The sequence below is a fragment of the Clavelina lepadiformis genome, chromosome 4, assembly GCF_947623445.1.
Source record: "Clavelina lepadiformis chromosome 4, kaClaLepa1.1, whole genome shotgun sequence".
NCBI classification, from domain to species: Eukaryota; Metazoa; Chordata; class Ascidiacea; order Aplousobranchia; family Clavelinidae; genus Clavelina; species Clavelina lepadiformis.
In genome coordinates this window covers 19,386,251-19,400,970 of record NC_135243.1, presented here as the reverse complement: position 1 = coordinate 19,400,970, position 14,720 = coordinate 19,386,251, and the positions used below count along the sequence as shown (strand labels likewise).

Here is a 14,720-nt window from a genome sequence, read left to right as displayed (position 1 = left end):
GAAACAAGAATTCCCAAGTTGCTAGAAAATACTTCAAAATGGTAAAATTTTCAACGTTTAAGAATGGTGAAGTTTTCGCATATTATTGAATGGACCAAAGACACGACTTTCGTAGTTCCCAGATGGTCTAGTGGTCAGGATTCCTGGCTCTCACCCAGGCGGCCCGGGTTCGATTCCCGGTCTGGGAAAGTGCATGCAATGTTGGTTCAGTGTTAGAATTAACGCCGGCCTCGCAGCCTGCCCGAATTCGCTTACCTGTCAATGCATTAATTTTAAATTAGCTGGAAAAAATATTTTCATTATTAGTCCCCAAAAGAGAAATTTTCGATTTCCTAAAAAACAAGTTTTGGAAGGACTAAGGGTTGTTGTTATTTTACAGGGAGGAATACGTCGTGATAAACTCACACAAATAGACTGTTGAAACAAGAATTCCCAAGTTGCTAGAAAATACTTCAAAATGGTAAAATTTTCAACGTTTAAGAATGGTGAAGTTTTCGCATATTATTCACTGGACCAAAGACACGACTTTCGTAGTTCCCAGATGGTCTAGTGGTCAGGATTCCTGGCTCTCACCCAGGCGGCCCGGGTTCGCTTCCCGGTCTGGGAAAGTGCATGCAATGTTGGTTCAGTGTTAGAATTAACGCCGGCCTCGCAGCCTGCCCGAATTCGCTTACCTGTCAATGCATTAATTTTAAATTAGCTGGAAAAAATATTTTCATGATTAGTCCCCAAAAGAGAAATTTTCGATTTCCTAAAAAACAAGTTTTGGAAGGACTAAGGGTTGTTGTTATTTTACAGGGAGGAATACGTCGTGATAAACTCACACAAATAGACTGTTGAAACAAGAATTCCCAAGTTGCTAGAAAATACTTCAAAATGGTAAAATTTTCAACGTTTAAGAATGGTGAAGTTTTCGCATTTTATTGAATGGACCAAAGACACGACTTTCGTAGCTCCCAGATGGTCTAGTGGTCAGGATTCCTGGCTCTCACCCAGGCGGCCCGGGTCCGATTCCCGGTATGGGAAAGTGCATGCAATGTTGCTTCAGTGGTAGAATTAACGCCGGCCTCGCAGCCAGCTCGAAATCGCTTACCTGTCAATGCATTACTTTTGAATTAGCTGGAAAAAATATTTTCATGATTAGTCCCCAAAAGAGAAATTTTCGATTTCCTAAAAAACAAGTTTTGGAAGGACTAAGGGTTGTTGTTATTTTACAGGGAGGAATACGTCGTGATAAACTCACACAAATAGACTGTTGAAACAAGAATTCCCAAGTTGCTAGAAAATACTTCAAAATGGTAAAATTTTCAACGTTTAAGAATGGTGAAGTTTTCGCATTTTATTGAATGGACCAAAGACACGACTTTCGTAGCTCCCAGATGGTCTAGTGGTCAGGATTCCTGGCTCTCACCCAGGCGGCCCGGGTCCGATTCCCGGTCTGGGAAAGTGCATGCAATGTTGGTTCAGTGGTAGAATTAACGCCGGCCTCGCAGCCAGCTCGAAATCGCTTACCTGTCAATGCATTACTTTTGAATTAGCTGGAAAAAATATTTTCATGATTAGTCCCCAAAAGAGAAATTTTCGATTTCCTAAAAAACAAGTTTTGGAAGGACTAAGGGTTGTTGTTATTTTACAGGGAGGAATACGTCGTGATAAACTCACACAAATAGACTGTTGAAACAAGAATTCCCAAGTTGCTAGAAAATACTTCAAAATGGTAAAATTTTCAACGTTTAAGAATGGTGAAGTTTTCGCATATTATTGAATGGACCAAAGACACGACTTTCGTAGTTCCCAGATGGTCTAGTGGTCAGGATTCCTGGCTCTCACCCAGGCGGCCCGGGTTCGATTCCCGGTCTGGGAAAGTGCATGCAATGTTGGTTCAGTGTTAGAATTAACGCCGGCCTCGCAGCCTGCCCGAATTCGCTTACCTGTCAATGCATTAATTTTGAATTAGCTGGAAAATATATTTTCATGATTAGTCCCCAAAAGAGAAATTTTCGATTTCCTAAAAAACAAGTTTTGGAAGGACTAAGGGTTGTTGTTATTTTACAGGGAGGAATACGTCGTGATAAACTCACACAAATAGACTCTTGAAACAAGAATTCCCAAGTTGCTAGAAAATGCTTCAAAATGGTAAAATTTTCAACGTTTAAGAATGGTGAAGTTTTGTCATATTATTCACTGGACCAAAGGCACGACTTTCGTAGCTCCCAGATGGTCTAGTGGTCAGGATTCCTGGCTCTCACCCAGGCGGCCCGGGTTCGATTCCCGGTCTGGGAAAGTGCATGCAATGTAGGTTCAGTGTTAGAATTAAAGCGGGCCTCGCAGCCTGCCCGAATTCGCTTACCTGTCAATGCATTAATTTTAAATTAGCTGGAAAAAATATTTTCTTGATTAGTCCCCAAAAGAGAAATTTTCGATTTCCTAAAAAACAAGTTTTGGAAGGACTAAGGGTTGTTGTTATTTTACAGGGAGGAATACGTCGTGATAAACTCACACAAATAGACTGTTGAAACAAGAATTCCCAAGTTGCTAGAAAATACTTCAAAATGGTAAAATTTTCAACGTTTAAGAATGGTGAAGTTTTCGCATATTATTCACTGGACCAAAGACACGACTTTCGTAGTTCCCAGATGGTCTAGTGGTCAGGATTCCTGGCTCTCACCCAGGCGTCCCGCGTTCGATTCCCAGTCTGGGAAAGTGCATGCAATGTTGGTTCAGTGTTAGAATTAACGCCGGCCTCGCAGCCTGCCCGAATTCGCTTACCTGTCAATGCATTAATTTTAAATTAGCTGGAAAAAATATTTTCATTATTAGTCGCCAAAAGAGAAATTTTCGATTTCCTAAAAAACAAGTTTTGGAAGGACTAAGGGTTGTTGTTATTTTACAGGGAGGAATACGTCGTGATAAACTCACACAAATAGACTTTTGAAACAAGAATTCCCAAATTGCTAGAAAATGCTTCAAAATGGTAAAATTTTCAACGTTTAAGAATGGTGAAGTTTTCGCATATTATTCACTGGACCAAAGACACGACTTTCGTAGTTCCCAGATGGTCTAGTGGTCAGGATTCCTGGCTCTCACCCAGGCGGCCCGGGTTCGATTCCCGGTCTGGGAAAGTGCATGCAATGTTGGTTCAGTGTTAGAATTAACGCCGGCTTCGCAGCCAGCCCGAATTCGCTTACCTATCAATGCATTAATTTTGAATTAGCTGGAAAAAATATTTTCATTGTTAGTCCTAAAAAAGAGAAATTTTCGATTTCCTAATAAACAAGTTTTGGAAGGACTAAGGGTTGTTGTTATTTTACAGGGAGGAATATGTCGTGATAAACTCACACAAATAGACTCTTGAAACAAGAATTCCCAAGTTGCTAGAAAATACTTCAAAATGGTAAAATTTTCAACGTTTAAGAATGGTGAAGTTTTCGCATTTTATTGAATGGACCAAAGACACGACTTTCGTAGCTCCCAGATGGTCTAGTGGTCAGGATTCCTGGCTCTCACCCAGGCGGCCCGGGTCCGATTCCCGGTATGGGAAAGTGCATGCAATGTTGCTTCAGTGGTAGAATTAACGCCGGCCTCGCAGCCAGCTCGAAATCGCTTACCTGTCAATGCATTACTTTTGAATTAGCTGGAAAAAATATTTTCATGATTAGTCCCCAAAAGAGAAATTTTCGATTTCCTAAAAAACAAGTTTTGGAAGGACTAAGGGTTGTTGTTATTTTACAGGGAGGAATACGTCGTGATAAACTCACACAAATAGACTGTTGAAACAAGAATTCCCAAGTTGCTAGAAAATACTTCAAAATGGTAAAATTTTCAACGTTTAAGAATGGTGAAGTTTTCGCATTTTATTCACTGGACCAAAGATACGACTTTCGTAGTTCCCAGATGGTCTAGTGGTCAGGATTCCTGGCCCTCACCCAGGCGGCCCGGGTTCGATTCCCAGTCTGGGAAAGTGCATGCAATGTTGGTTCAGTGTTAGAATTAACGCCGGCCTCGCAGCCTGCCCGAATTCGCTTACCTGTCAATGCATTAATTTTAAATTAGCTGGAAAATATATTTTCATGATTAGTCCCCAAAAGAGAAATTTTCGATTTCCTAAAAAACAAGTTTTGGAAGGACTAAGGGTTGTTGTTATTTTACAGGGAGGAATACGTCGTGATAAACTCACACAAATAGACTCTTGAAACAAGAATTCCCAAGTTGCTAGAAAATGCTTCAAAATGGTAAAATTTTCAACGTTTAAGAATGGTGAAGTTTTGTCATATTATTCACTGGACCAAAGGCACGACTTTCGTAGCTCCCAGATGGTCTAGTGGTCAGGATTCCTGGCTCTCACCCAGGCGGCCCGGGTTCGATTCCCGGTCTGGGAAAGTGCATGCAATGTAGGTTCAGTGGTAGAATTAACGCGGGCCTCGCAGCCAGCCCGAATTCGCTTACCTGTCAATGCATTAATTTTAAATTAGCTGGAAAAAATATTTTCTTGATTAGTCCCCAAAAGAGAAATTTTCGATTTCCTAAAAAACAAGTTTTGGAAGGACTAAGGGTTGTTGTTATTTTACAGGGAGGAATACGTCGTGATAAACTCACACAAATAGACTGTTGAAACAAGAATTCCCAAATTGCTAGAAAATGCTTCAAAATGGTAAAATTTTCAACGTTTAAGAATGGTGAAGTTTTCGCATATTATTCACTGGACCAAAGACACGACTTTCGTAGTTCCCAGATGGTCTAGTGGTCAGGATTCCTGGCTCTCACCCAGGCGGCCCGGGTTCGATTCCCGGTCTGGGAAAGTGCATGCAATGTTGGTTCAGTGTTAGAATTAACGCCGGCTTCGCAGCCAGCTCGAAATCGCTTACCTGTCAATGCATTACTTTTGAATTAGCTGGAAAAAATATTTTCATTGTTAGTCCTAAAAAAGAGAAATTTTCGATTTCCTAAAAAACAAGTTTTGGAAGGACTAAGGGTTGTTGTTATTTTACAGGGAGGAATATGTCGTGATAAACTCACACAAATAGACTCTTGAAACAAGAATTCCCAAGTTGCTAGAAAATACTTCAAAATGGTAAAATTTTCAACGTTTAAGAATGGTGAAGTTTTCGCATTTTATTGAATGGACCAAAGACACGACTTTCGTAGCTCCCAGATGGTCTAGTGGTCAGGATTCCTGGCTCTCACCCAGGCGGCCCGGGTCCGATTCCCGGTCTGGGAAAGTGCATGCAATGTTGGTTCAGTGTTAGAATTAACGCCGGCTTCGCAGCCAGCTCGAAATCGCTTACCTGTCAATGCATTACTTTTGAATTAGCTGGAAAATATATTTTCATGATTAGTCCCCAAAAGAGAAATTTTCGATTTCCTAAAAAACAAGTTTTGGAAGGACTAAGGGTTGTTGTTATTTTACAGGGAGGAATACGTCGTGATAAACTCACACAAATAGACTGTTGAAACAAGAATTCCCAAGTTGCTAGAAAATACTTCAAAATGGTAAAATTTTCAACGTTTAAGATTGGTGAAGTTTTCGCACATTATTGACTGGACCAAAGATACGACTTTCGTAGTTCCCAGATGGTCTAGTGGTCAGGATTACTGGTTCTCACCCAGGCGGCCCGGGTTCGCTTCCCGGTCTGGGAAAGTGCATGCAATGTTGGTTCAGTGGTAGAATTAACGCCGGCCTCGTAGCCAGCCCGAATTCGCTTACCTGTCAATGCATTAATTTTAAATTAGCTGGAAAAAATATTTTCATGATTAGTCCCCAAAAGAGAAATTTTCGATTTCCTAAAAAACAAGTTTTGGAAGGACTAAGGGTTGTTGTTATTTTACAGGGAGGAATACGTTTTGATAAACTCACACAAATAGACTTTTGAAACAAGAATGCCCAAGTTGCTTGAAAATGCTTCAAAATAGTAAAATTTTCAACGTTTAAGAATGGTGAAGTTTTCGCATTTTATTCACTGGACCAAAGACACGACTTTCGTAGTTCCCAGATGGTCTAGTGGTCAGGATTCCTGGCTCTCACCCAGGCGGCCCGGGTTCGATTCCATGGTCTGGGAAAGTGCATGCAATGTTGGTTCAGTGTTAGAATTAACGCCGGCTTCGCAGCCTGCCCGAATTCGCTTACCTATCAATGCATTAATTTTGAATTAGCTGGAAAAAATATTTTCATTGTTAGTCCTAAAAAAGAGAAATTTTCGATTTCCTAATAAACAAGTTTTGGAAGGACTAAGGGTTGTTGTTATTTTACAGGGAGGAATATGTCGTGATAAACTCACACAAATAGACTCTTGAAACAAGAATTCCCAAGTTGCTAGAAAATACTTCAAAATGGTAAAATTTTCAACGTTTAAGAATGGTGAAGTTTTCGCATTTTATTGAATGGACCAAAGACACGACTTTCGTAGCTCCCAGATGGTCTAGTGGTCAGGATTCCTGGCTCTCACCCAGGCGGCCCGGGTCCGATTCCCGGTCTGGGAAAGTGCATGCAATGTTGCTTCAGTGGTAGAATTAACGCCGGCCTCGCAGCCAGCTCGAAATCGCTTACCTGTCAATGCATTAATTTTGAATTAGCTGGAAAAAATATTTTCATGATTAGTCCCCAAAAGAGAAATTTTCGATTTCCTAAAAAACAAGTTTTGGAAGGACTAAGGGTTGTTGTTATTTTACAGGGAGGAATACGTCGTGATAAACTCACACAAATAGACTGTTGAAACAAGAATTCCCAAGTTGCTAGAAAATACTTCAAAATGGTAAAATTTTCAACGTTTAAGATTGGTGAAGTTTTCGCACATTATTGACTGGACCAAAGATACGACTTTCGTAGTTCCCAGATGGTCTAGTGGTCAGGATTACTGGTTCTCACCCAGGCGGCCCGGGTTCGCTTCCCGGTCTGGGAAAGTGCATGCAATGTTGGTTCAGTGGTAGAATTAACGCCGGCCTCGCAGCCAGCCCGAATTCGCTTACATGTCAATGCATTAATTTTAAATTAGCTGGAAAAAATATTTTCATTATTAGTCCCCAAAAGAGAAATTTTCGTTTTCCTAAAAAACAAGTTTTGGAAGGACTAAGGGTTGTTGTTATTTTACAGTGAGGAATACGTCGTAATAAACTCACAAAAATAGACTCTTGAAACAAGAATTCCCAAATTGCTAGAAAATGCTTCAAAATGGTAAAATTTTCAACGTTTAAGAATGGTGAAGTTTTCGCATATTATTCACTGGACCAAAGACACGACTTTCGTAGTTCCCAGATGGTCTAGTGGTCAGGATTACTGGCTCTCACCCAGGCGGCCCGGGTTCGATTCCCGGTCTGGGAAAGTGCATGCAATGTTGGTTCAGTGTTAGAATTAACGCCGGCTTCGCAGCCAGCCCGAATTCGCTTACCTATCAATGCATTAATTTTGAATTAGCTGGAAAAAATATTTTCATTGTTAGTCCTAAAAAAGAGAAATTTTCGATTTCCTAAAAAACAAGTTTTGGAAGGACTAAGGGTTGTTGTTATTTTACAGGGAGGAATATGTCGTGATAGACTCACACAAATAGACTCTTGAAACAAGAATTCCCAAGTTGCTAGAAAATACTTCAAAATGGTAAAATTTTCAACGTTTAAGAATGGTGAAGTTTTCGCATTTTATTGAATGGACCAAAGACACGACTTTCGTAGCTCCCAGATGGTCTAGTGGTCAGGATTCCTGGCTCTCACCCAGGCGGCCCGGGTCCGATTCCCGGTCTGGGAAAGTGCATGCAATGTTGCTTCAGTGGTAGAATTAACGCCGGCCTCGCAGCCAGCTCGAAATCGCTTACCTGTCAATGCATTACTTTTGAATTAGCTGGAAAAAATATTTTCATGATTAGTCCCCAAAAGAGAAATTTTCGATTTCCTAAAAAACAAGTTTTGGAAGGACTAAGGGTTGTTGTTATTTTACAGGGAGGAATACGTTGTGATAAACTCACACAAATAGACTTTTGAAACAAGAATTCCCAAGTTGCTTGAAAATGCTTCAAAATAGTAAAATTTTCAACGTTTAAGAATGGTGAAGTTTTCGCATTTTATTCACTGGACCAAAGATACGACTTTCGTAGTTCCCAGATGGTCTAGTGGTCTGGATTCCTGGCTCTCACCCAGGCGTCCCGTGTTCGATTCCCATTCTGGGAAAGTGCATGCAATGTTGGTTCAGTGTTAGAATTAACGCCGGCCTCGCAGCCTGCCCGAATTCGCTTACCTGTCAATGCATTAATTTTAAATTAGCTGGAAAAAATATTTTCATGATTAGTCCCCAAAAGAGAAATTTTCGATTTCCTAAAAAACAAGTTTTGGAAGGACTAAGGGTTGTTGTTATTTTACAGGGAGGAATACGTCGTGATAAACTCACACAAATAGACTTTTGAAACAAGAATTCCCAAGTTGCTTGAAAATGCTTCAAAATAGTAAAATTTTCAACGTTTAAGAATGGTGAAGTTTTCGCATTTTATTCACTGGACCAAAGATACGACTTTCGTAGTTCCCAGATGGTCTAGTGGTCAGGATTCCTGGCTCTCACCCAGGCGGCCCGGGTTCGATTCCCGGTCTGGGAAAGTGCATGCAATGTTGGTTCAGTGTTAGAATTAACGCCGGCTTCGCAGCCAGCCCGAATTCGCTTACCTATCAATGCATTAATTTTGAATTAGCTAGAAAAAATATTTTCATTGTTAGTCCTAAAAAAGAGAAATTTTCGATTTCCTAAAAAACAAGTTTTGGAAGGACTAAGGGTTGTTGTTATTTTACAGGGAGGAATATGTCGTGATAGACTCACACAAATAGACTGTTGAAACAAGAATTCCCAAGTTGCTAGAAAATACTTCAAAATGGTAAAATTTTCAACGTTTAAGAATGGTGAAGTTTTCGCATTTTATTGAATGGACCAAAGACACGACTTTCGTAGCTCCCAGATGGTCTAGTGGTCAGGATTCCTGGCTCTCACCCAGGCGGCCCGGGTTCGATTCCCGGTCTGGGAAAGTGCATGCAATGTTGGTTCAGTGTTAGAATTAACGCCGGCTTCGCAGCCAGCTCGAAATCGCTTACCTGTCAATGCATTACTTTTGAATTAGCTGGAAAAAATATTTTCATTGTTAGTCCTAAAAAAGAGAAATTTTCGATTTCCTAATAAACAAGTTTTGGAAGGACTAAGGGTTGTTGTTATTTTACAGGGAGGAATATGTCGTGATAAACTCACACAAATAAACTCTTGAAACAAGACTTCCCAAGTTGCTAGAAAATACTTCAAAATGGTAAAATTTTCAACGTTTAAGATTGGTGAAGTTTTCGCACATTATTGACTGGACCAAAGATACGGCTTTCGTAGTTCCCAGATGGTCTAGTGGTCAGGATTACTGGTTCTCACCCAGGCGGCCCGGGTTCGCTTCCCGGTCTGGGAAAGTGCATGCAATGTTGGTTCAGTGGTAGAATTAACGCCGGCCTCGCAGCCAGCCCGAATTCGCTTACCTGTCAATGCATTAATTTTAAATTAGCTGAAAAAAATATTTTCATGATTAGTCCCCAAAAGAGAAATTTTCGATTTCCTAAAAAACAAGTTTTGGAAGGACTAAGGGTTGTTGTTATTTTACAGGGAGGAATACGTTGTGATAAACTCACACAAATAGACTTTTGAAACAAGAATTCCCAAGTTGCTTGAAAATGCTTCAAAATAGTAAAATTTTCAACGTTTAAGAATGGTGAAGTTTTCGCATTTTATTCACTGGACCAAAGATACGACTTTCGTAGTTCCCAGATGGTCTAGTGGTCAGGATTCCTGGCTCTCACCCAGGCGGCCCGGGTTCGATTCCCGGTCTGGGAAAGTGCATGCAATGTTGGTTCAGTGTTAGAATTAACGCCGGCTTCGCAGCCAGCCCGAATTCGCTTACCTATCAATGCATTAATTTTGAATTAGCTAGAAAAAATATTTTCATTGTTAGTCCTAAAAAAGAGAAATTTTCGATTTCCTAAAAAACAAGTTTTGGAAGGACTAAGGGTTGTTGTTATTTTACAGGGAGGAATATGTCGTGATAGACTCACACAAATAGACTCTTGAAACAAGAATTCCCAAGTTGCTAGAAAATACTTCAAAATGGTAAAATTTTCAACGTTTAAGAATGGTGAAGTTTTCGCATTTTATTGAATGGACCAAAGACACGACTTTCGTAGCTCCCAGATGGTCTAGTGGTAAGGATTCCTGGCTCTCACCCAGGCGGCCCGGGTTCGATTCCCGGTCTGGGAAAGTGCATGCAATGTTGGTTCAGTGTTAGAATTAACGCCGGCTTCGCAGCCAGCTCGAAATCGCTTACCTGTCAATGCATTAATTTTGAATTAGCTGGAAAAAATATTTTCATGATTAGTCCCCAGAAGAGAAATTTTCGATTTCCTAGAAAACAAGTTTTGGAAGGACTAAGGGTTGTTGTTATTTTACAGGGAGGAATACGTCGTGATAAACTCACACAAATAGACTGTTGAAACAAGAATTCCCAAGTTGCTAGAAAATACTTCAAAATGGTAAAATTTTCAACGTTTAAGAATGGTGAAGTTTCCGCATATTATTGACTGGACCAAAGATACGACTTTCGTAGTTCCCAGATGGTCTAGTGGTCAGGATTCCTGGCTCTCACCCAGGCGGCCCGGGTTCGATTCCCGGTCTGGGAAAGTGCATGCAATGTTGGTTCAGTGGTAGAATTAACGCCGGCCTCGAAGCCAGCCCGAATTCGCTTACCTGTCAATGCATTAATTTTGAATTAGCTGGAAAAAATATTTTCATTATTAGTCCCCAAAAGAGAAATTTTCTATTTCCTAAAAAACAAGTTTTGGAAGGACTAAGGGTTGTTGTTATTTTACAGGGAGGAATACGTCGTGATAAACTCACACAAATAGACTTTTGAAACAAGAATTCCCAAGTTGCTAGAAAATGCTTCAAAATGGTAAAATTTTCAACGTTTAAGAATGGTGAAGTTTTCGCATTTTATTCACTGGACCAAAGATACGACTTTCGTAGCTCCCAGATTGTCTAGTGGTCAGGAATCCTGGCTCTCACCCAGGCGGCCCGGGTTCGATTCCCGGCCTGGGAAAGTGCATGCAATGTTGGTTCAGTGTTAGAATTAACGCCGGCCTCGCAGCCTGCCCGAATTCGCTTACCTGTCAATGCATTAATTTTAAATTAGCTGGAAAAAATATTTTCATGATTAGTCCCCAAAAGAGAAATTTTCGATTTCTTAAAAAACAAGTTTTGGAAGGACTAAGGGTTGTTGTTATTTTACAGTGAGGAATACGTCGTGATAAACTCACACAAATAGACTGTTGAAACAAGAATTCCCAAGTTGCTAGAAAATACTTCAAAATGGTAAAATTTTCAACGTTTAAGAATGGTGAAGTTTTCGCATATTATTCACTGGACCAAAGATACGACTTTCGTAGTTCCCAGATGGTCTAGTGGTCAGGATTCCTGGCTCTCACCCAGGCGTCCCGCGTTCGATTCCCAGTCTGGGAAAGTGCATGCAATGTTGGTTCAGTGTTAGAATTAACGCCGGCCTCGCAGCCTGCCCGAATTCGCTTACCTGTCAATGCATTAATTTTAAATTAGCTGGAAAAAATATTTTCATTATTAGTCCCCAAAAGAGAAATTTTCGATTTCCTAAAAAACAAGTTTTGGAAGGACTAAGGGTTGTTGTTATTTTACAGGGAGGAATACGTCGTGATAAACTCACACAAATAGACTTTTGAAACAAGAATTCCCAAATTGCTAGAAAATGCTTCAAAATGGTAAAATTTTCAACGTTTAAGAATGGTGAAGTTTTCGCATATTATTCACTGGACCAAAGACACGACTTTCGTAGTTCCCAGATGGTCTAGTGGTCAGGATTCCTGGCTCTCACCCAGGCGGCCCGGGTTCGATTCCCGGTCTGGGAAAGTGCATGCAATTTTGGTTCAGTGTTAGAATTAACGCCGGCTTCGCAGCCAGCCCGAATTCGCTTACCTGTCAATGCATTAATTTTGAATTAGCTGGAAAAAATATTTTCATTGTTAGTCCTAAAAAAGAGAAATTTTCGATTTCCTAATAAACAAGTTTTGGAAGGACTAAGGGTTGTTGTTATTTTACAGGGAGGAATAAGTCGTGATAAACTCACACAAATAGACTCTTGAAACAAGAATTCCCAAGTTGCTAGAAAATACTTCAAAATGGTAAAATTTTCAACGTTTAAGAATGGTGAAGTTTTCGCATTTTATTGAATGGACCAAAGACACGACTTTCGTAGCTCCCAGATGGTCTAGTGGTCAGGATTCCTGGCTCTCACCCAGGCGGCCCGGGTCCGATTCCCGGTATGGGAAAGTGCATGCAATGTTGGTTCAGTGGTAGAATTAACGCCGGCCTCGCAGCCAGCTCGAAATCGCTTACCTGTCAATGCATTACTTTTGAATTAGCTGGAAAAAATATTTTCATGATTAGTCCCCAAAAGAGAAATTTTCGATTTCCTAAAAAACAAGTTTTGGAAGGACTAAGGGTTGTTGTTATTTTACAGGGAGGAATACGTCGTGATAAACTCACACAAATAGACTGTTGAAACAAGAATTCCCAAGTTGCTAGAAAATACTTCAAAATGGTAAAATTTTCAACGTTTAAGAATGGTGAAGTTTTCGCATATTATTGAATGGACCAAAGACACGACTTTCGTAGTTCCCAGATGGTCTAGTGGTCAGGATTCCTGGCTCTCACCCAGGCGGCCCGGGTTCGATTCCCGGTCTGGGAAAGTGCATGCAATGTTGGTTCAGTGTTAGAATTAACGCCGGCCTCGCAGCCTGCCCGAATTCGCTTACCTGTCAATGCATTAATTTTAAATTAGCTGGAAAAAATATTTTCATTATTAGTCCCCAAAAGAGAAATTTTCGATTTCCTAAAAAACAAGTTTTGGAAGGACTAAGGGTTGTTGTTATTTTACAGGGAGGAATACGTCGTGATAAACTCACACAAATAGACTGTTGAAACAAGAATTCCCAAGTTGCTAGAAAATACTTCAAAATGGTAAAATTTTCAACGTTTAAGAATGGTGAAGTTTTCGCATATTATTCACTGGACCAAAGACACGACTTTCGTAGTTCCCAGATGGTCTAGTGGTCAGGATTCCTGGCTCTCACCCAGGCGGCCCGGGTTCGATTCCCGGTCTGGGAAAGTGCATGCAATGTTGGTTCAGTGTTAGAATTAACGCCGGCCTCGCAGCCTGCCCGAATTCGCTTACCTGTCAATGCATTAATTTTAAATTAGCTGGAAAAAATATTTTCATGATTAGTCCCCAAAAGAGAAATTTTCGATTTCCTAAAAAACAAGTTTTGGAAGGACTAAGGGTTGTTGTTATTTTACAGGGAGGAATACGTCGTGATAAACTCACACAAATAGACTGTTGAAACAAGAATTCCCAAGTTGCTAGAAAATACTTCAAAATGGTAAAATTTTCAACGTTTAAGAATGGTGAAGTTTTCGCATTTTATTGAATGGACCAAAGACACGACTTTCGTAGCTCCCAGATGGTCTAGTGGTCAGGATTCCTGGCTCTCACCCAGGCGGCCCGGGTCCGATTCCCGGTATGGGAAAGTGCATGCAATGTTGCTTCAGTGGTAGAATTAACGCCGGCCTCGCAGCCAGCTCGAAATCGCTTACCTGTCAATGCATTACTTTTGAATTAGCTGGAAAAAATATTTTCATGATTAGTCCCCAAAAGAGAAATTTTCGATTTCCTAAAAAACAAGTTTTGGAAGGACTAAGGGTTGTTGTTATTTTACAGGGAGGAATACGTCGTGATAAACTCACACAAATAGACTGTTGAAACAAGAATTCCCAAGTTGCTAGAAAATACTTCAAAATGGTAAAATTTTCAACGTTTAAGAATGGTGAAGTTTTCGCATATTATTGAATGGACCAAAGACACGACTTTCGTAGTTCCCAGATGGTCTAGTGGTCAGGATTCCTGGCTCTCACCCAGGCGGCCCGGGTTCGATTCCCGGTCTGGGAAAGTGCATGCAATGTTGGTTCAGTGTTAGAATTAACGCCGGCCTCGCAGCCTGCCCGAATTCGCTTACCTGTCAATGCATTAATTTTAAATTAGCTGGAAAAAATATTTTCATGATTAGTCCCCAAAAGAGAAATTTTCGATTTCCTAAAAAACAAGTTTTGGAAGGACTAAGGGTTGTTGTTATTTTACAGGGAGGAATACGTCGTGATAAACTCACACAAATAGACTGTTGAAACAAGAATTCCCAAGTTGCTAGAAAATACTTCAAAATGGTAAAATTTTCAACGTTTAAGAATGGTGAAGTTTTCGCATTTTATTGAATGGACCAAAGACACGACTTTCGTAGCTCCCAGATGGTCTCGTGGTCAGGATTCCTGGCTCTCACCCAGGCGGCCCGGGTCCGATTCCATGGTATGGGAAAGTGCATGCAATGTTGCTTCAGTGGTAGAATTAACGCCGGCCTCGCAGCCAGCTCGAAATCGCTTACCTGTCAATGCATTACTTTTGAATTAGCTGGAAAAAATATTTTCATGATTAGTCCCCAAAAGAGAAATTTTCGATTTCCTAAAAAACAAGTTTTGGTAGGACTAAGGGTTGTTGTTATTTTACAGGGAGGAATACGTCGTGATAAACTCACACAAATAGACTGTTGAAACAAGAATTCCCAAGTTGCTAGAAAATACTTCAAAATGGTAA

General features: G+C 40.4%; 25 non-coding genes across 25 annotated transcripts; all 25 read left to right on the top strand.

Annotated features, from left to right (window-relative positions):
- Positions 1-116: 116 nt before the first annotated feature.
- Trnae-cuc (transfer RNA glutamic acid (anticodon CUC)) lies at positions 117-188 on the top strand. Its single transcript has one exon. It is a non-coding gene; the product is annotated as a tRNA-Glu (tRNA).
- Positions 189-535: 347 nt separating this feature from the next.
- Trnae-cuc (transfer RNA glutamic acid (anticodon CUC)) lies at positions 536-607 on the top strand. The gene has a single exon. It is a non-coding gene; the product is annotated as a tRNA-Glu (tRNA).
- Positions 608-1,373: 766 nt separating this feature from the next.
- Positions 1,374-1,445, top strand: Trnae-cuc (transfer RNA glutamic acid (anticodon CUC)). Its single transcript has one exon. It is a non-coding gene; the product is annotated as a tRNA-Glu (tRNA).
- Positions 1,446-1,792: 347 nt separating this feature from the next.
- On the top strand, positions 1,793-1,864 carry Trnae-cuc (transfer RNA glutamic acid (anticodon CUC)). The gene has a single exon. It is a non-coding gene; the product is annotated as a tRNA-Glu (tRNA).
- Positions 1,865-2,211: 347 nt separating this feature from the next.
- Positions 2,212-2,283, top strand: Trnae-cuc (transfer RNA glutamic acid (anticodon CUC)). Its single transcript has one exon. It is a non-coding gene; the product is annotated as a tRNA-Glu (tRNA).
- Positions 2,284-3,049: 766 nt separating this feature from the next.
- Positions 3,050-3,121, top strand: Trnae-cuc (transfer RNA glutamic acid (anticodon CUC)). The gene has a single exon. It is a non-coding gene; the product is annotated as a tRNA-Glu (tRNA).
- A 767-nt stretch (positions 3,122-3,888) lies between these two features.
- Trnae-cuc (transfer RNA glutamic acid (anticodon CUC)) lies at positions 3,889-3,960 on the top strand. The gene has a single exon. It is a non-coding gene; the product is annotated as a tRNA-Glu (tRNA).
- Positions 3,961-4,307: 347 nt separating this feature from the next.
- Trnae-cuc (transfer RNA glutamic acid (anticodon CUC)) lies at positions 4,308-4,379 on the top strand. The gene has a single exon. It is a non-coding gene; the product is annotated as a tRNA-Glu (tRNA).
- Positions 4,380-4,726: 347 nt separating this feature from the next.
- Trnae-cuc (transfer RNA glutamic acid (anticodon CUC)) lies at positions 4,727-4,798 on the top strand. Its single transcript has one exon. It is a non-coding gene; the product is annotated as a tRNA-Glu (tRNA).
- Positions 4,799-5,146: 348 nt separating this feature from the next.
- Trnae-cuc (transfer RNA glutamic acid (anticodon CUC)) lies at positions 5,147-5,218 on the top strand. The gene has a single exon. It is a non-coding gene; the product is annotated as a tRNA-Glu (tRNA).
- A 347-nt stretch (positions 5,219-5,565) lies between these two features.
- Positions 5,566-5,637, top strand: Trnae-cuc (transfer RNA glutamic acid (anticodon CUC)). Its single transcript has one exon. It is a non-coding gene; the product is annotated as a tRNA-Glu (tRNA).
- Positions 5,638-6,405: 768 nt separating this feature from the next.
- Positions 6,406-6,477, top strand: Trnae-cuc (transfer RNA glutamic acid (anticodon CUC)). Its single transcript has one exon. It is a non-coding gene; the product is annotated as a tRNA-Glu (tRNA).
- Positions 6,478-6,824: 347 nt separating this feature from the next.
- Positions 6,825-6,896, top strand: Trnae-cuc (transfer RNA glutamic acid (anticodon CUC)). The gene has a single exon. It is a non-coding gene; the product is annotated as a tRNA-Glu (tRNA).
- Positions 6,897-7,243: 347 nt separating this feature from the next.
- On the top strand, positions 7,244-7,315 carry Trnae-cuc (transfer RNA glutamic acid (anticodon CUC)). The gene has a single exon. It is a non-coding gene; the product is annotated as a tRNA-Glu (tRNA).
- A 348-nt stretch (positions 7,316-7,663) lies between these two features.
- On the top strand, positions 7,664-7,735 carry Trnae-cuc (transfer RNA glutamic acid (anticodon CUC)). Its single transcript has one exon. It is a non-coding gene; the product is annotated as a tRNA-Glu (tRNA).
- A 766-nt stretch (positions 7,736-8,501) lies between these two features.
- Trnae-cuc (transfer RNA glutamic acid (anticodon CUC)) lies at positions 8,502-8,573 on the top strand. The gene has a single exon. It is a non-coding gene; the product is annotated as a tRNA-Glu (tRNA).
- Positions 8,574-8,921: 348 nt separating this feature from the next.
- Positions 8,922-8,993, top strand: Trnae-cuc (transfer RNA glutamic acid (anticodon CUC)). Its single transcript has one exon. It is a non-coding gene; the product is annotated as a tRNA-Glu (tRNA).
- Positions 8,994-9,341: 348 nt separating this feature from the next.
- Trnae-cuc (transfer RNA glutamic acid (anticodon CUC)) lies at positions 9,342-9,413 on the top strand. The gene has a single exon. It is a non-coding gene; the product is annotated as a tRNA-Glu (tRNA).
- Positions 9,414-9,760: 347 nt separating this feature from the next.
- Positions 9,761-9,832, top strand: Trnae-cuc (transfer RNA glutamic acid (anticodon CUC)). Its single transcript has one exon. It is a non-coding gene; the product is annotated as a tRNA-Glu (tRNA).
- Positions 9,833-10,180: 348 nt separating this feature from the next.
- On the top strand, positions 10,181-10,252 carry Trnae-cuc (transfer RNA glutamic acid (anticodon CUC)). Its single transcript has one exon. It is a non-coding gene; the product is annotated as a tRNA-Glu (tRNA).
- Positions 10,253-10,599: 347 nt separating this feature from the next.
- On the top strand, positions 10,600-10,671 carry Trnae-cuc (transfer RNA glutamic acid (anticodon CUC)). Its single transcript has one exon. It is a non-coding gene; the product is annotated as a tRNA-Glu (tRNA).
- A 1,185-nt stretch (positions 10,672-11,856) lies between these two features.
- On the top strand, positions 11,857-11,928 carry Trnae-cuc (transfer RNA glutamic acid (anticodon CUC)). Its single transcript has one exon. It is a non-coding gene; the product is annotated as a tRNA-Glu (tRNA).
- A 767-nt stretch (positions 11,929-12,695) lies between these two features.
- Trnae-cuc (transfer RNA glutamic acid (anticodon CUC)) lies at positions 12,696-12,767 on the top strand. Its single transcript has one exon. It is a non-coding gene; the product is annotated as a tRNA-Glu (tRNA).
- Positions 12,768-13,114: 347 nt separating this feature from the next.
- Trnae-cuc (transfer RNA glutamic acid (anticodon CUC)) lies at positions 13,115-13,186 on the top strand. The gene has a single exon. It is a non-coding gene; the product is annotated as a tRNA-Glu (tRNA).
- A 766-nt stretch (positions 13,187-13,952) lies between these two features.
- Trnae-cuc (transfer RNA glutamic acid (anticodon CUC)) lies at positions 13,953-14,024 on the top strand. The gene has a single exon. It is a non-coding gene; the product is annotated as a tRNA-Glu (tRNA).
- The last annotated feature ends 696 nt before the right edge of the window (positions 14,025-14,720 follow it).